The sequence below is a fragment of the Topomyia yanbarensis genome, unplaced genomic scaffold, assembly GCF_030247195.1.
Source record: "Topomyia yanbarensis strain Yona2022 unplaced genomic scaffold, ASM3024719v1 HiC_scaffold_88, whole genome shotgun sequence".
Taxonomy (NCBI): domain Eukaryota; kingdom Metazoa; phylum Arthropoda; class Insecta; order Diptera; family Culicidae; genus Topomyia; species Topomyia yanbarensis.
Window position 1 is genome coordinate 86564 of NW_026684135.1, and position 20425 is coordinate 106988.

Below are 20425 nucleotides of genomic sequence, written 5' to 3' on the forward strand. Positions count from 1 at the left end.
TAGGGACGCGTCCATGAAGTGAGGTTGTGTGTCGGCCTAGTTTCGCCATTCAAGAACGCCACACACAACCCTTTTGATTAATTAGCCACCCGGGTGCAAAGCTTGCCGTTGATACGCTGGAGCCGTGAGGTGACGTCACAAAATTTGAAGGAGAAAAGCACACGTATGGTCAATGAGCACTAGTAGGGAGAGAGTACACGCACACAGTCAGAAGATAGGCCTAGAAAGTTAAAAGTTAGAAAAATACAACATGAAATAGAAATAAATCTTTTCGTTCCGTACCGTGAAATAAATGCTATTTAGTGTAAACGTAGTCAGATGTTGTATTCATGTAGTACTCCCGTAAGTTTAGTCCCGTTCTAGTATGGTTACGTCACTTCGTTCGGTGTAGTTTTCGTTTCGTTTCACTGTCTTCCGCTTGGCGGAATTTGATGAGTGGTGAAAGCTTCGCTTTCAACGTGTTATGCCACCTGTTGATGAGTGGCTGCAGTTCCAGTGATGATATATTAGGTATGGGGAATTTCTTACTGCGAATTATCTGAGGGTGATGAGGTTTTTAAAGATTGCTGCTAGTTGATAATAGGGTCGTCTACCCGACTTTTGGAGGCTAATTTTGGATAAGCCTGTCTGGTTCGATCCTGATTAATTTATTTTAGGTGAATCTTCTTCAGGGACTCGCCCTAAGAAGAGTCTCATCCGGGCAAACAAATCTTGGCGTGCAGTCTTCCTACGGGAAGTGGCGCATAAGCTGCACGCTTGCTAGGGATCGACCAGGGCTGGCTACATCCCAACAGTGATAATGTTTGGTTTCAAGTGTTCAGAGAGAAATACTTTGAAAGTGCAGGTGTTAGTTGGGCAGATAAATAAAGATTAGAAAACGATGATTCGTGTTCTAGAATGATTTAATGATCACTTTTCGTATCAAATAAAGAAACAATGTATGAGTTACTGCGTTGTTACAAGTATTGTGGATCGAAGATGGTGAAATAATCGGCGACAGACGCGCGCGTGTGTGCTCCAATTGTCAAATCCATGCATCCCTCATTTTCGATGACATTCTCCATATTTTCTATGTCGCTTTCGTCATGCGGTTTAGTGAATTCAACACTATCAACCGCAATTTCCGTATGAGATGTTGAAGTTTCTTCACCTTGTGTTTCCAACTGTACGACATATGATTCGGCGGATTCATCTAGTTGGCTTGTAGACCGTGAGACATGTATACAGGTAAACTTCGATATAACGTACATCTCGGTTTAAAAATTGTACGTTATATCGAATTGTACGTTATATCGAAGCATGCAAAATGTTCAAAGAATTGTTGTTCGTGGTACTTTATTTTGTAGAATTTTGATAACGCGTAACTAATTTTGAAAATCTTACCTACCTAGCAGTGCGAAACAACTTTTCTAATAAGAAAATTATAGTAGATCCATAAAAAGATGCCATAATCATGTTTTTGCTTATATGAATTAAATTTATTGAAAATATTTTTTTTATTTTTATTTTAGAGGTTTTAACCTTAGGGTCATTCGCCTCTTTGTTGGGTTAGAGAAATCTCTTTAGAAAAATCTCTAACACTATGTGCGGGGTTGGGAATTGAACCTAGGTGAGCGTACAAGGCAATCGAGTTACCAACTACCAACCCTCCCGCAACTTGACATTTAGCCTAAGTTGTTTGAAACCACCGTGTTTGGGATGATGTCGCCACCATAGGGTGCCGTCCACTAATTGTGATACTGTAGATTTCTATGCGAGAAAATAATTTCGTGGCGTCTTTTACGAACATTTTTTCTTTATTTACATTCGGAGGAGATAATCAGGATAATTATTTCTAAACAGCATAATATTTTGATGTAAATACAAACCACTCAATTCGTCATTTTGGTGTTTCATAAAATGATTACAAATAGTACCGAATGTGAAATGCAAAATGCATGATTATATTTATTGCGTTTCTAGTGTGAATCTTGCTTTCTCGTCGCCCTTGAAACATCTTTCGCATATGACTATTCTCGAAAGCTTGTCGTTAATTCTTAAATTTATTTAGTTTTGTGATTGTCATTTTTAACTTCACATTTAACAAAGGCGGGAGTGACGTCGTTTGTTTTTCTCTGACCGCATGTCATCTAACTGATAGGCACAGTGACATTTTCGGTGTAAAGTTATAACAGCTTGTTTTTTATAACAGAAGAAAAAAAATAGTTAAGTTTCATTGTGTGCTACGTTTACATTGCAATACAAATCATACTACCATAATGTATTAAAATTATATGAAGCTATTAAATAACTAGTATGCAGCGCACTGGTTTGTATGCCGATGATTCCAAAAAAATGATCGAAGTACAGATTATTTTTATAACAACACCAAAGCTCCCAAAAAGTCTTCAAAAATGAATTATCGAATGTAAAAAAAATCTGACGAGAAAAATTTTACTGTTAACAAGTTTATGCTTTTTTTAGAAATTGGTCTTGAAAAAAGATTGATCCGCCATTTTAGACCCACAGACCCAAATAAAGTGGTTTCATCGATTTGTATAGGAACTGTCAAGTTGTTCCCCCTCTGCCAACTACGCTATCTCTACCTCCGAAAATATTCTCTATTCTGACTCCTTTCCTAATTATTAAATCATTAATTATTGTTATGTCTGGGCTTGTAAAGTGATTTTAATATTCCCACCGTCTGCGCCTCGTACAATAAAAGCAATTTATGAACTTTAATCATTAGAATAGAGTATAAAGATCCACTTGTATCCACGATTCAAAAATTTCTGAAGATATATTTCAGACTCCGCTAACCGATTTCCTAAATACCCCAAACCGGTCGTGAAGCGTGCAGTTATCCGTGTAACTACAAATATGACCTCTCATTCTTCTTGTGGCATAGCATGCCGTGGAACTTAAACTCATTCGGCCCAGAGAATCAGATTCCGCAGTTCCGAAACCAACCAACAATGGTCACACAAATATTATCAATTTTAGTTTTCAGTTAGAACTTAGGGGAGACCGGGGCTAGTTGGCTGTGTTTTCAGTTTTCATTTTTTACCGCTTTGATGTACCTAGATTTTGCAAAATAGAACACGTGGTATGGAAGGGCAGACTGTTGGCAACATCTCTGAATTTCATTAAAATGTTTGATACATTGTCTCCATTTTTAGAGCCAAAAATATGTGACGCGGAAAAACCGCCAACTTACCCCGGCCCCGGCGATATGTATGGATACACCATAAAATAAGCAATCAAATGGAGAATCAAATACTTCATGGGTCCTTTTGGAACATGCTGAATGTCTTTTCAAGAAAACTGTATATTAATCGACATTTGCTATTATATTTCAGTCTCAATATCCCGGAATATTGACATTGACGCGTACTCCATAGCAAATTTTCATAGCAAGCAATAGCAAATTTTCGAAATTCTTCAGGTGACAAGCCGAAGTAAATGTTTCCTGCATTGACAAGATACACAAGAAAAAGATTTTTTTACTTTGGAGTGAATTTCAGAAATAAAAATTTTTGCATCGTAAATAGTACCGCAAACTTGCCCCGCGAGCAGCACCGCCATCACCCTAAATAACACAGTGTTTAAAATTTAGGAAATTTACTAAGTATGCTCGAAAACACAATATCGCCCAGAACTTCCACAATACAAAATGTTTTGCAACCAAAACACATTGGATAATGGGTTTCACATAACTTGAGGTACATAACGAGAGGCAGTGCTATATGTCTAATAGAAACGGAGAAAAAGGGATTCCGCCAACTTACCCCAACCGCCAACTAGCCTCGGGCTCCCCTACTGATATTGGGTTATTTATTGAGATAAATGGTTGGTTTTAATAAATCACGATCATACGCAAATGAAACTAAAAAAAATCGCTCTCGTAACCTTCAATGAAGTAGCCAATTCCTAACATGCTCATTAGAAGCCCAATTAGTACGTTTTAAAATTGTGTATAACATACTGAATTCTTAAAATAAGGAATACATGCGTAATTGAAGATAAATTTGGACCTGAAAAATAAATTAAAAAATATGTACGTTATATCGAGGAAAAATGTACGTTATATCGAATGACGCTATATCGAGGGTACGTTATATCGAGGGTACTTTGTATCGAAGATTTCCTGTATCTTGGGATGCAATATTTAAGCTACTCTCCTTTTGGTTTTCAAGGTGGTCATTTAAATTAGCAAGCTCTTGTTCAGCAATGATCTGAGATATTTTCATTTTAGTTATAATTTGTCGTCTTTTTGAAAAATTCTTGACCGTTTTTCCATGAGCTAAAAATAGCATGTCGATATCGTCAAAGTCCATCTTCTTTTTATTTTGAAAATAATTTATAAGGGAATCTACCGACGAAACCGGTTCATCCTTTCTTTGTCTCTTTTTTGTTTCTGTTGGCGTTAATGTAGCTGGGGCTTGATTTGATGTGAGCGTCTTGCTGGATTCTCCATACAATCCCTGTCCTAAATTTTTTTGAGCGAAGTTCAGGTCGAACAATATGGCGCTCTTGGACATTGCAGTATTTTAGTAAGAATATCTTCGGAATACTCTGAAAGATCGCGTTCAACATACCTTGATCCCTTCGCAGGAAGTGTATGGACACATCGAAAACCAGCTTTTCTGCAGAAAATGTCTGTGGAGTAAAATTTCCTATCGAAAAGAAACAAGTCCATTGCCTTTTGTTTACACTGCCTTTGGCAACACTATGGCATTTGCAAAATTTGTATGCACAATGTGTATTTCGTGTATATGGCGTCAAAATTGAATATTGAACGATTATAAAGATGTACATTACAATATTGTAAGCTTGGTATGTGGAACAGTTCATATAATTTAAATTTTGTTTTGAAGAAAATAACAATAATTATAATAATGATAATAATTTATTCATATTTGCATAGTATAAATGTGAATTGTGACACAAATATTTGACCATCATCATTTTTCATTTCTGACACTGTTCTGTGGAATCATGCTGCGTGAATTCATTTCTCATGGCTAGCTAGACATAGTTGCTCCTGGTGATATACGCCTCAGCTGACATGTTGTACGCCTCAACTGATGTCAAACCATGTATCTAGATATCTATTTGAAAAGAAGTTATGACGATTCGATAGACTAGATGCGTATTGAATAATAATATTGTGCAGTTTTTAGTTTCTAATAAAATACAATAATTAGCTGAGCTAATGGCAGTATGGCAGCATTTGGCTGTTTCTGATACGGATTATTATGATTACAACCTAGGTTCATAATTCAATCAACCATGATTTTGTATTCCTCGTCAGTAAACATTAGTTTCTTGTAAATTTATCAAATATGAATTGTTTCAATGAGCTTGAATGTAAGATCTTGGAGCTGCAGGCTTTCTGTAGAACTGGGACCTACTATTTCAATGTATTTCGCTGTCAATTCGGCATATATGACAATCAATGCTGTAATTGTACTACTACTAATAAATGTTCCTTGTCTGTACTTCAACACATGTTGACTAATTTTTCCCTGCTGTACCGGGATTGAATAATTTGTTTATACTTATTTATACTTATAGAAATACCAAGCCAACAGAAAACCGCAGGACTCACGTTACGATCCAACTCCCACTAAGAATACTTATTGTGACGATACAGAACACTTCGTAGAGGTAGGTTAGTTTGCACTGGTTTATTTTTCGGGGAGTATTTCTATCACATATCCAAACCCTCTCTGGTTTTGTAAATATAAGCATGATGGTTTTTTATGACCATCAGTATCCGTGCTTCAGGCCGCAATCAACAGTAATATCATAGGCTAAGTTTAGGACGACTGCCTCGACCGTACAAATGTTGCAAACTACATACGTCTGCGACCGACACCTAACCTATGGTGTGGCCGGTGGAAGTGACTCAAAGTAAGAATACTGACGGTCATAAAAAATTAGCGAACCCAGCGAAAGTTTTAAAATTGAATAGTTATAATTTATGAAAAAGCGAGTGCGATTTGATTGTTGGTGTCGAACAATCAGTGCCGGAATAGATCATCTTTGGAATTGTCATACGGAGGGCATTATATAAGAATAAGGTTAGAATGGTTAGATGATGTCTGTCCTGCATCAATGTTTTGCCCATCCAATACCTTCTAGAAAATGTAATCGGGTATGAGTCGGCTGCCGATTTCAGCATATGTTAGTTCAACGTAACCATGGTAACATGTTCATAATATACTTGTTTAGACAGAAAAATCACTTGTATTTTTCGATAGCTTTTGCAAGATGGCTCGTTCATTAGCAAAAAAGAACAAAAGAAATAAAAAATCGAAGGCTATGCGAAATTTTCGGCAAGCCGAAAGGTCGAAGATAAGTAATTCATCAGGAGAAGGCTATTCAATTTGTGCAACATGTGCTAGACCGTGGGACAGGTGTGTATGACACATAAAACATGTTTTGTTGAATGAAATCGATTTTTTTTTTTTCATTTTTATGTTTTGATAACGAATTAGTGAAGATCACTGCGAATTATCTACTGAGGGTAGCGAGAAACAGATAGTTTATCAGCTTCAAAATCAAGCCGCGGACTTTAGGATAGGTATGATAATGAAAAATACAGAAAATTTAAAACTTATTTATAATTTAACTCAAGAAAACACAAATAACTCAAACAATGAGGAAACTAGCGATGACGATGAAAGGTAGAGTTGAAACAAATAGAGAAATATATGAAATTCTTATTGTAATCTATATAATAGCGTCACCGATCATGATTCAAACTACGACACATCTGAAGAAATAGTTAATCATGACGCTTAATTTTTCATTTTTACATGTAGAACGTATCTCCGTGAATTCGATTGTGGAAATGGACAACAAATCAACTACTTTCTATACAGAAAACCCACAACGATAATTGCCTTGGGCAACTAGTACTTTACGATGCCCGCCACACAGCGCTGACGAGCATGTTAACACTAAAGTGCCAAACATGCTTCGAATTGTTTAATTGTGACACAGAACCTCCGGAGAGGCATGGTCACCTTTTGGCTTCTTATTATATAGGAACAGTTGCATCAGGTGCTGCTTTCATTCTTACCTATATTGTTTTACTATATTCGCAATATTTGCATCTCTTACACCCTTATAGGTAACACCTTTGGCAGTTCAAAAGAATTGTTAGCGGCTATCAATGTCCCTACGTGTAGCTTTGGTACTTTTTCAAGTACAGGTACAATTTTAGAAAATGATTTGGAAAAAGTTTGGGAAGATATTGTCGAAGACGTAATAACCGAAGAAAAATCAATAGCGATTGAAAAAGGCAATATCGACGCTACTGGTTCACCATGTTTAACCGTTATTATCGATGGTGCTTGGAACAAAAGGAGTTTCGGCCACGGATATAGTGCATCATCTGGCGCTGCTGTCATAATCGGGGCAGAGACTGGTAAAATCTTATACGTTGGTTCTCGACATAAACGCTGTAAGGCTTGTTCGTACGGCAATACACACCACAAATGCTATGCAAATTGGAGTGGACCCCCGGGAAGCATGGAAGCATCAATGATTGTTCAGGGATTCAACAAGACGTTCGGAAAATATAACGTTAAATTTACAAAAGTTATCGGTGATGACGATTCATCAGTATTCAGAAAAATAAAGGAGGAAGTAGTTTACGGAAACCAAGTAGAGAAATTAAATTGTGCCAACCATGCACGCAAAAATTTCAAGAAAGCTCTCATCAAAGTAAGTAATAAGAAAACTATTCACGATAATTAGCGCAATCTCCACAAAATGTATTTTACTTCCTCTGATTTGATCGTACCGTTGAATGATGTTAGCCAGCCATCATATACTCAATCGCCAACCAGGAAGGACTTATTTGGGGTTTTTCGTATAAAAGACGATCAAAATTGAAGGTTGAGTTGAATAATGGTTAAAAATTCCAAGGTTTTGCTTTCTAATCTTTTTCTGAAACCATAATTCTGTCAATATGGAAAACTCGGATGCTAACAATTGCATTTCAACTATCTTTCTAGGGTTGCCACCTCTGAATAGGCTTTGACCCGGAGATTTTCACAGACCGTCGAAGGGGGGGGGGTGCAATTTGGGTGGAACTAGACAGAAATTTGGATCAAAGCGATTCCTCGGCATTTTAGAGCACTTTAATTGCTTGTTATTATTACCTTAGAGTAAAGCTGGAAATTGTTCACGTTTGAGAGCGATTTTTTTCGGTTTAATCAGGTGTAGTATTTCACTTCCCCGACTAAGTGTATAGAATATTGCTCTTCTCCACAACTAACAGGAAAAGGCGAGCAAAGAAGGCAGGCAGCGGTATCGTATGGGAAGCACTTTGTGGTGTCGGTTATTCATCACCAGAGGTCGCAACAAAGGGGTAAAACTCACCTTTCAAGCCAACAGTTAAAGGTCGCTGCAGGACTAGTAACAACACCGAAAGACTCGATGTTGCTCTAGTCAGTTGGATTGGAACAAATCTGCCATACCTTAGTGCAGCACCACTAACGGTGAAGTGATTTGGTAAAATTGCAGCAAAATAACTTTTTTACACCATTTGGAGCGACTTAGTGGGATGCAACATTTTAATTGTAGCATGTAGCGAAATATTACTTTCCTTAATTTGGAGTAAATTTGATTTATTTTTCATTCATTGCTTTGTGAAAGAAATCAGCAATATTTGGTGAACTCATCCTCGCCACCTTGAAACGAAGAGTTAGTCGGACAAAATAAATCTGAACCAAAGTAATAGTTAACTTAGACTTCTAAAATATTTTGTGAAGAATAAAATAATTCCACAAAAATTGAAATTGCGCTTCTTCCCACCAAACCCGGAGAAATTAATGTAAAACCCGGAGGCCCGGAGATCGCTTCCGAAAACCGGAGACTCCGGGTCAAACCCGGAGGGGTGGCAACCCTATATCTTTCGTAGCTTGAAGAATCATCCACATATTCACCAGCTAGTCGAAGAATCTTGAACCAATATTGTGGTGCAATAGTTTACCGTTTGCAACATGTTCTAAGCTTCTCGGGTAGCATTCATGGTTCAGACGTGCCTGGCCTGAAAAGTGACATAAAAAATATTATCCATCACGTCTTTAATGATCACCAAAATTGTCGTCCTGTTATATGTAAAAACGCTGGAGCTCATGATGGAATCCAGCCTATATTTGAAGAGTTGAAGCGGTTCCCTTTGATGCGAGCGATTACTGATATAATTCACGAACTTTCCTTGAAAGCTAACCGACTCCGTTTGAACCTGACCACAAATAGTGCTGAAAGTGTGTTCAGCCTGCTAAATAAATATAACAGGGGCAAACGAGTTGATCTAGCGAGTGGGTGATCAAATGGCTGCAAAAAGCCATCGGTGGGGAACCTGGTAGTATTGAATGCATTAAATTTCATATAGTAATATTTCATGTCCTAATCACTATCAATGATAGGAATTATAACAATAAAATACACCAATGCCAGACAAAAGAAGCGAATTTATGACAGAGTAAAGTCGAAGCCACAAAAGAAACCGCAAACTATTTCCAATAATGATTACGGCTCAAACAACGATTACACATTCATCGAAAATGTGGCTCGCGAAGCGAATTTGAGGTAATATGTCTAATAATAATATTGTTTCCTATCTGACCTGGACAACGACTTGCACAATAGTTGAGATTAGTCTTCATTGGATTGTGAAGTAATATATAGACATATTACAGAAATCATCAACCGAATTAGGTGTCATCCGATCTCAGACGACCATCGCTGATAAAGAACTATATATGAATGGTCGCATTGAGGTTCATCATATTGCTCATATAGTTAAAACGCGATCAAATGAGGGGTTCTTGAAAAAAGTGCCAATGATTGCTTCACGATCAGCAAACGCCGAATATTTACTTCGAAACATAGACTATTTACAAGAAGCGCGACAGTGGGTGGATATGAATTGTGAAACATCGTTCTACGAGGTTGGAACTATCATCGATATCGTACATATCTGCTGCTGCCCAGATGGTAACACTTACAGTTTATATATGATTCTTAAATAACTAGGTATGAGTGAAGATGGAAAGTCTATACTGTACGTGGAACAAGTCAAGATAAAGGGAAGTATTCGTGAAGCGGCAGAATGTCAGAGAAAGTTTTCTCTGAAATATGAAGATGGCGTATTGAAATTAGTAGATCTGGATATAATTCGAAAAATTCAAGCAGCTATTCATGTTTGCAGAGTACAGAAATGCACAATCATATTTATCAACAATGAAAATGATTTGGTGTTGATTGAATTGCAAAAAGATAGTTCATTTTGGTCAAGAAAATTTGACAAAATAAATACATTTTTTAATCTTTTCGTCAAATATTTATATGCCAAAAATTTTATAATAAATTGAAATCACCAAAACTGAACTAAACACAAATATGTTTTTATGTTACTATGTTTCAATTGCCGCAAGGTTCCACTGCCATTTTTGTGGCCATTTTCGGCAAATTTAAGACTAAGAGACAAAAAAAGCAATGAAATTGAAAGACGGATAGGTATTCTAGAGTGAATCAGTTACAAACTTAGAACGGTAAACTAGGACTAGGCAGGCTCATATAGACATGATCGAAAGGAAATGTGAAGAGTCCTTTGCCTTCTGCTAAGTAGGAGTTGGGCGTTGCATCCAAGTCTACCGCATGGTCATTGATAGAACATAACTCATCATCGTGTTTTACCGCCGACGCCGGCCTATCTGTCTTTCAATTTCATTGCTTTCGTTGTCTCTTAGTCTTAAATATGCCGAAAATAGCCAACAAAATGGATACAACAAAAATGTTTTGTTTATTTCTCGCGACAACGTGCTTTCTTACTTAAAATTGCCATTTGCTGTATCAAGCAATCGTTTCAAGTCCCATCGGTTCATAGCCCATCGTCGCCAGCTCTTCATGGTACGAAAACTTCTCAGATGGTTGGTCCATACACCTAGCTGCGAAAGGCCGATGACATGCTGGAGCGGTTAACGACGCGTTTGCGAACGCGTCTGAGTATAGTACATAGAGTTTGGCCGCGTTCGCCGACGCTTCGCTCCGCGTTTACTATGACAGTATTACGCGTTCTACGCATACTCCATAGAAATAGCTCAAACGTATTCGCTTCGCTTACCGCTTCCGTATCGCTTACCGCATAAGCGTGTCATCGGCCTAAATCTCCGTTACGTATCAGTAGGATCATTTTCGAGAACTATTTTCAACGAGTTTTACCCGATTAACTGACAACATGTCGAACCTATCTCAATAATTTATTCCGCTTTGCGAACTAAGCGTGCATCTGCAAACTGATTCACTCGAACGTACAGCCGTGTTTCGCTGGTTGGGCCACAGCCTGGTCCAACTAACGAATTTGATTCGCTAGTTGGACCGACTGACAAATGTCAAAAACTCCCTAAAGGAGATGTTGGCAGTGTAAATGCATCTGTTCAGATCTCTAAATATTGTCAGCTTGATTGTCAAAGTAAATTTGACACGAGATTTTGACGTTGGATAATAGTCCAGATGCTTTTTAGTTGGATAATGGTCCAACTAGCGGAGGTCCAACTAAAAAGCGGTCCAGTTAAAAAATGTCCAACAAGCGAATCAAGACTGTATATCTTTAAGACTGTCACAAAATTTCATTCTCAACGTAGTTGGGGGTGACATTTCGTATCTCGAATCGAAGGTTTTTTGTATACAAGCTTATATAAAAATACCTTTCCGAGTTGTATTATATGGCCCCATGTTTCTGAAAGAACGTACGCGGCACAGACAATAGATCAGTTATGTAACTCACTACGAGATTCAAAAGAAACGGAATAGTGTCCTCGATCCATTGCCATTTGATCAATCGTGCTAGTTTAGCCGGAAAATTGTTTTCTCGCATATTCTGCCATAACTGGTATTGATCGATTATATCGTATGAAACATTGAAGTAAAAAAAATTGCGCGGTTTTTTGGGATTCCTAAAGCAACCACAAAACATTGTTCTAAATCAAAAACCTTTTAGCCCCACCCTAATTATTAGTGACCCTGATTTTTATTCCATGATAACAAAAGTATATCAAATGAATTTCGCTAGAACTCGGAGTAATATGGAAAATAAAGCTCTTACGTGGGTTCCATTGATTATTGTATTTCAAACAAATACTCCCAAAATCTCGGTTTTGTGATGCATTATGCGTATATTACTTATTAGAAAGGGGCCAATTCAAATAACACGCTTGGTTTTTCTTCATGCGTAACCTGTCAAAGCGCATCAAAGCAACCAGCAGTGTTCCTAAAATATTTTCATCGTCAGTGGTTTTTTGGGTTGAAGTGGTCCCTTAAGGGCACTTTTACATCAAGGTATATGACGAAAATACATAACTGCTTACTTCGTTTCAGGTTTCTTGCTACTGGTGACAGTTTTCCTACAATAGGAAACAGTTTCAGAGCAGGATTCGAGACAGTCAGCCAAATTGTACAAGAAGTGTGCAAATCTATCTGCAAAAATATGCAAGAAACCTACATGCCAGAGCCAACGTCTCAAATTTGGAAACAATCTGCTAAAGGGTTTGAAGAAAACTGGCATTGGTAGTATAGACGGAAACACGTTTCCATCAAGTGTCCGAACAAAACTGGATCAAAGCACTTCTGTTACAAAAATTTTCGGTACACGGAAACAAATCCTTTATCGTTTTCATGAATAAAAAATCATGAAACCAAAAATTTTATCATCCTTAGAAATCATGATTATGATTCATCATATCATAATGAAAAAGACGAAGATCATGAACTATAAGAAGCTTTCCCATGATTACTGATCATGGTCGCTACTTGTGTAACACATACCAGAAATGTTTGCCATGTGAGAGCCTGGTTGCCGCTATTTAGGGGTATTCATTCAACTGTTTTCCTTCAGGACATCATATTGAATGAGTCAAATTGAACAAATGCAGTCCGAGTCTGCGCGACGAATAAAAAAAATTTAAATAACGTTAATAAACTCTAATAATAAACTTAATAAAACTCTAAGTCTTTCGGAATGAACAAAGAACTATAAAATCACGTAAATAAAGGAAGTTTGAGTCCATTAACTATAATTGGTTTCTAGGCCCAAACCAAAGTGTCTAATCGGAACTAGCCATTGGCGTTTATTCGAGGCTAAGTGGATTTGGACACAGCTGTTATACTATGACAATATTACAATCCTGTTTTAAAGTAGCTCACAAGCTAATATGTTTTGAACATAGGCAAATTATCGTAAATTTTTAGCACTAATTTACGGAAAAAATTACAGCATACTTTATTTAAAAATTACGAAAGTTCACATGGTGTTTTGTATTATTTAGAAGTGTAAATTTTCTCCCATGCCAAATAAGAAATAGATAAGGCATAAGTTCCCGAACCAGTCAACGAAGTAAAAATAGCAACAGTATTTAGGTTATCTCTATCCTATGCTGGTGGTGCAGAAGCTAAAGCATTGATCTCAAAAGGCCCTTTATTTGGGAAATATTACCAGTACGATCAGCACTACACCGCAGTTGTCCAATTGCGCGTTAGAAATAGGTTGCGAAAGCTGACAATGACGATTGTTTATAATGGCCAATTTCCTAATTAACTTGAAAATCAAGCAAGTATTACTTTTTTTGCGCATACTATTTAATAAGCACATTAGGATCTTAATAGTGACAGGTTTGTTTAAACACGAAGAACGATTCTAATATGTTCAAACAGCAGTTATTCGTTGCATCATGCATCATTTATAGTACGATGCATCAATACTGCAGCTCAATCATTTTCATCATAGCGATTTTAAAATCTATCCACTAGGGTTCTAACACGGTTTTTGAACAAAAACCCTGGTGAATGAATAAGTGTCGATTTGAAATTAGGGCTTTTGCATGAAAACTCTGCCAATTTAATAATAGTAATTGTGAGAGGTTATTTAATTTTAGTAAATAAATTATAATTGGATAGATAAATCCATAATTTATTTTCAATTTCATAAAATAAATTGACAATTTTCAGAAAATTAGTTCATGTTACCTAGAATCAGAATCGTCATTAAAACGCCTGAAATTATACTCGTCGACGAAAAAAGAGTAACGCATATACTGCGTTACGGACAAATAGTTCATGATATGATGCACAAAAATCATGGTGTATTTTCATAAGATGAAAAAATACTATATTCCGAAAATCATGAGTCAGTTTTCTCATTTCGAGGAACGGATTTGTTCCCGTGTAGTACTAATGGCTATCGCTGGACCCGATTATCGGTTTATATGTGTCGATATCGGTGGTTATGGAAAAAATAGCGATGGTGGTATTTTTGAAATATCGAATATGAGATTTGAAGCAGGAATGATGAATATGCCAAAGGCCAAACCCTTGCCTGGACAAATCGAACCGTGCAATTATGTCCCAATAGGTAACGAGGCGTTCGCTTTAAAGCCATATCTGATGAGATCTTTTCCTTATAGACAGTCGCGTTTGGACCCCGGAAAGAGAATTATAACACCAACCATTCTATAGCTCGAAAAGTTGTAGAAAATACTTTTGGCATATTAGCCCAAAAATGGCTAATTTTTTTCCGACCAATACCTACAAAGGTTGAAACCGTCATCCTCATTGTGCACACAGCATGCGTGCTTCACAATTTTTTGCGTTTAAATCAATGCCCTGACATACCAGAGATACCTATGCAATCCAATGAGGTATCTCCGTTTTACAATTTAGCAACGGATTCACGACGAGCAACTTATCGTTTGAAACGAGAGAAAAAATCGTAAAATTCTTTTTGGATAAATAATTAACGTTTAAGTGAAATGGAATATCATATTTATGAATTGAAATACATTGTAATCTACCTGTAATGTTTTCATTCTCACTAATGCAATTTGTGATTCCATGGTATATTTAATATACATTTCAGAATGCATGCATATTATTGCATGCATATTGAATTAGAAACAATTCAAACGGCCTACATGTTCCATACTCTTCTCCAATCCGAAAAGTTTGATAATCAAATCAGAGCATACGAGATCATCCGAAGTGGCAAAATAAGATGCAAATCTTTTAGGAACTCTTGCATCTAATTTGATATTATGTTTGTACCGAGTTGTATAAAAATATTCGTACTCATCAAGTCGGACATATTCCCAGTAAGTTTAGCCGGACAATGAGCCGGAATGCTTTTTGGTTTTAGTAAGTATTCCGGATCCCCTTTCAAATGATTTTATTTAGAATCGGTTGTGTCACGGAAGCCGGAATACTAACTAGAACCAGCCAGAATTCCGGCTGAACTTAACTGGGTAGAACCGGAAGTTTATACAAAATGAGTTTGCTTATACAGCCATTTTAATTGAAAAATCATCGAAAAACCAATGTGACTGGAATTTTATTGGTTCCCAGAGTTTCCAGTACAAAAATAGGTGCCCTGCGACTAATTAACCATCTGTGATCTAGACTTTTAGACACAACACAAGTAACTTGGTACTGTTTTGAATTGGGTTTGAATCATTCAAAATTGGGCACTCATCCCTCGAATCATCCATTCGTGATTTCGGAATAAAACCTTCGATCTGGAGATTTTTCAATAATAACATACAGAAATATAACTCGATTCAAAAATCAACATGAGAATTTTTGTGACAATCGCGTATACACCTACATATTGTAAATGCAAATAAAAACAATCTTACCACTTTCTTTTAATTCCACGCCTTATCCTTTTTACGAATATTTTTGTAGTCTTCGTGCAATAATTCGAACAGAATTGGATATGTTTTTACTAGTTCAATCAATTTTTCAGTTTGCGCCATCTTGAAATGTTTTGCGAATACTCGGCATCAACGACAAAAATCCTGCACGCACTGAATGCGAAAAAATCGCTGCAATATCGCAACTGGCATGAATGTCATTGATTTCAAGGGGTTCATTGGTTGATTTCTGTGGCGATCCAGAAAAAAAATCATACTTTTAAATTCAATGGAATTTTATTTTTTGAATTCATATTTCGGAATGATTTTAGTGAAACAAATGTGTTAAATATTTCGCTTCTTCCAGTCAGCATCAATTAGTTTGTGTCGCAGAGACGTTAGTTTAGTAACTTTTGAAGGTCATCTCTGATGTATTCAATCACATTATCCAATCTTTTTTAGCACAGATAACAGACGTTTAGGCTCGATTTGAATCGTGTGTAAATACCCGCTACTGAAATTCCGAATAAATCAGACGTCTGAAACACGTTTGGCAAACGTTTGTAGATGACGCAGTGATCGATAGAATGCAGTTAGAGTGCAGCTGTCAAACACGTGTAGCAAACAGTTGCGCAGATGGCAATAGTGCAACACGGATTCCAACGTTTATCAATTTGAAAAATTACACAGGTTTTTGAAGAAATTTTGTTCTAGCCCAAACGTCTGTTATCTGTGGTAGTATGTTTGTGCTTTATCGGCTTTTTCCCGACGGTGTATCCATTTCCTGTTTTATGTGAGGGAATTTATCAAAAATAATTGATGGCAAAAAGAACACTAATGACATACTTTGTCACAAAAAAAACTATAAACTGGAAGGAAACAGCCAACTTTTGTGAATCGTAAAATATTTTTGCTTGTTTTTTATGAAAGAAAACAAAAAATCAGCGTTTCCCTTGGGTAATTTTTGTCAGCTGTCAGTTGCCCCAATTAACGGGTACGATTCGCTAGTTGGGGCGCAGTCGTGACCCAACTAACGAATTTGCGCTGTAATAGGAAATTTGAGGATCGTTCATTTGCTTTGCCACGGAAATACTGTCCTGAATTTCACCCGCTGCTCAAAACTATTCCAACTTTTTTATCAACTCCCACGAATGTACGTCACACGAATCAAATTTTGTTTTTCCTAAAAAACATGTTATGTTGCGTCTTATCTTACCTCTAATGTGACAAAATGTAAATCTGTTAGTCTGTGGTATTATCAATCCTCAGCATATTGACGATTGGGCATTCCATCAGACGTTTCTCCTCAGCTAATTCTGTTTTCTTTATTTCGTAACGTTTCTTGGGTGGATTGATTCCAGTTTGACGTCTCACAAAATCGGTCCAACGTCATAGTAGAAGTCAACTAAAATCGTTAGCCGGAAGCATTTTTCTATTCACGGTGATAGGGCATATTGAGCAAGCAATTTAGTCGTCAAAAGCATCTGTGAATTGTCCAGATTTTCAAACATCTTATGAAATGCCAAATAGTATTGTAGCATCGGTGTAATACTATATTCGCTCTAGCTTGGGTGTAAACAGCCTGGCACTTTTTCATGCTACATAGAAGCTGCAGCAATATTGGCGATTCTACGTTGAAACCGCTCGCAGATAGCGCTGGGAGGAAAGTGTTGTTGATTTTATTCTGTTCTGTCATACACTGAGAAAAATCCAAACGTTAATTCTATTTGCTTCAAACCGCTTAAAATTCATATGAAGAAGAAATGCTATTGTTATCATGCGCACACATACCTTCTATGTGTCAACTGTATAAACTATGTATGCACACACATAAGTTATATGTGCATATTGTTATAGAATGGGGTTTTATGTGCCTAATAGTTATGGAATGTGAATGTAAGATTAATATTTCTTGTAAATACACACATTAGGTTTATGTGCCAGCAAATAGTGTCTATATGCCTCCGTTAATTGCAAAAATCTATGTGTGAAATCAATAGGCATAACGTTTACTTTTTTCTGAGTGTAGTGCATATATTTTCTGTAAACATTGGTAAAAAATGACTTTTAAACACCAAATTACCGATCAATTTGTTGATAATTGTTTATGAAAATGGAGGAAAATCATCATTTTATCAGATGATGAGTAAACATCTTGCGAAAAGAGTGTAAAACATAGTGGTTTCTAATATTATTCGCAGAGCTATATGCGCGCTGTTTCGAAATGTAATTTGTTGAGCACCGTAGCCGCCGCAACAGCATTTCCCGTTCGTCCTAAGTTAAGCTAAACCTTCATGAGATGGTGTAAATTCATGAAACTCTCCAGATCACGCGAGGAAAGAATATATCCGGCTAATAGGAAAGTGTCAGCTTTGTATCATGCACAGCCGATCCTTCTCTCCGATAGTCTTCACTGAATCTCCTACGTAGTTCAAAATATAAAGGAGTTTGACATTGGTGCTGATTGGGTCTCGGTTTCGAGTTGGAACTTTATTTATGGAACGATTTTTTATAACCACAATAATACCCCGATTACATTTCGAAGAAATGTATGAGTGAAATAGTTGCAAATTGCTGTAATTTCAGAATAATCGCAAATAAAACTAAATTTCTTACTCGTTTCATTCATGTTTTGGCAGTGGTAAGCTTTTTCCGAGAAGATAATGAAGATTTTGTTGTAAGCTACGACTCACTTACGGGTGAAAAAAAGCAAACTGTATCACTTTCCCAGTTCATGAGCTGAATCATAGGTGTCGCATGACTAATTTTGGCTTTGCCGCAAATCGCCAATACCGTTCCTTCCCGGTCAGCGTGGCAAGTAGAAAGTTAGCAAAAGTTGAGCAAAGCGAAATTGATGCTGGCAGAGCTTCTGCGAGCATTTTGCGCGATTTGCGCGAGAATTCTGGCAAAGAATTCGCTGAAATGCAACAACCGTTTCTGACAGAAGCAGTTAAACCAACCGATGCTGCTCGCTTTTATCCAGAATCCAGTCATAAATGTACGGCCAAGATCTCTGCACGCTTCCTGCAACATCTTTGTCAGATGTTTTGCTCGATTCGTGCTAAATTCTACCAGGTAGAAATTGCCAGGATCTTTGCACAGTTTATGTCCGAGTTAAGCCAGGGTTTTGCTCGGTTCCTGTCAAAATTTGCCAGAAAACTCGAGCGAAACCGAGTTCACCCTAGCCCAACTAACCCGACAGGATACGCGCAGAAATCTGACAGGGCTGCCAAACTAAGACTTACAGAAATCTAGCAGAGCCGTCTCTGCCAGAAAATTTGCTCACTGGGTTTCACTTCAATGAGGTATATATATATATATATATATATATATATATATATATATATATATATATATATATATATATATATATATATATATATATATATATATATATATATATATATATATATATATATATATATATATATATATATATATATATATATATATATATATATATATATATATATATATATATATATATACACTCAAAATAATTCACACGTTAATGCTACGTGAAACATCACGTAAATCCAAGAAAATACTTTTTCGCTTCAGTTTACCTGACAAAGGTAACAATCATCGGATTATTAATAAATATGAAATGAAGCGCACGTTACCTTCATTGCAGTTACCCCGTCACTGTTACGTGAAAATCACGTACTCGCTCTAATTCATTTTGATCTGTTCATTCTTCGATGTATAACTATCAAGCTGGCGTCTATTCAAAACAAAGTGATCTGCTCACATATTTGTGTATTAAACAACTTGAATTGGAAATATTTGAAGGTAAAAACGATTTGATGTTAACTTGCGCTTTATATTAATATATTTTTTTTCTTAAAAATAGAATGTAGAAATATTCGGCACTGGATAAGCTAATTTTCTCTTGGCGAATCCCAAAGCGGTGATAGAGCACCAAATGGATCCGGACATGAATCAAATAATCGATTAACCACCTCGTCCTCCACCACCCGGAGGAAGATTCGTAAAACAATAGATTACTGCATAATGAGAAATCCACAACAGAATCACAATTCAAAAAGCAGGCTCTGTTGTGATTCGACCAACTAGTAGCAGACAAGGCGAGTATTTTTGTTATTACAATGCGACAGAACTTCTTCTATCTGCGGAACTGTCACCCACAAGTCCAGCCGGCAGCTGACTGCCGCTAGTATATGGCCCCAGTGACACAACTGATTCTAATTAGGATCAAACGAGGATTTTTTCAGAATTTCGTTTGTAGTGTAAAGTATCGCTTTCTCCTCCGAGTATTCTTAGTACCACGATTGTGTTCGCTGCAGCATCTGATCTTTTAGAAACATCCTTCCTAAATAGTTTGTGTTTTGACATTGTTGAAGATATATTCAAGTGCACCCGAGCTAGTTTATCCGCAATGGCGTAAGTTTCAACGTGGCTGAGTATCCGCTGATCTCTTTAGTCTGGCAAATTGTATACAATATTCGCAAATCCAACGATTCTGGCACAGAAAAGGCCAGTAATGTAATCAGCGGTGTACTTTCGATACATGCAGTCGCTTATCGTAAATATGGATTGTTCAATGTCTTCAAAATCTCTCTCTTGGTTTTCTTAATGTTCCTGGTTACAATAAAGCCATGAAGCTTCTTATAATTGTATTAGATATATTTAGCAGCATTTGTGTATGGTTTCAACATATCTCGCGTCTTTTTTGTAAACGGCCAATAAGCATGCTGTCAAAATTCACTTTGAGAGAAAAT

At 36.8% G+C, this 20425-nt stretch overlaps 1 long non-coding RNA gene across 1 annotated transcript; it reads left to right on the forward strand.

Moving 5' to 3' along the window:
* The first annotated feature begins 19171 nt into the window (after nucleotides 1-19171).
* Nucleotides 19172-20068, forward strand: LOC131696190 (uncharacterized). The gene is made up of 3 exons (XR_009306737.1): nucleotides 19172-19258; nucleotides 19318-19475; nucleotides 19537-20068. It is a non-coding gene; the product is annotated as an uncharacterized LOC131696190 (long non-coding RNA).
* Nucleotides 20069-20425: the final 357 nt, after the last annotated feature.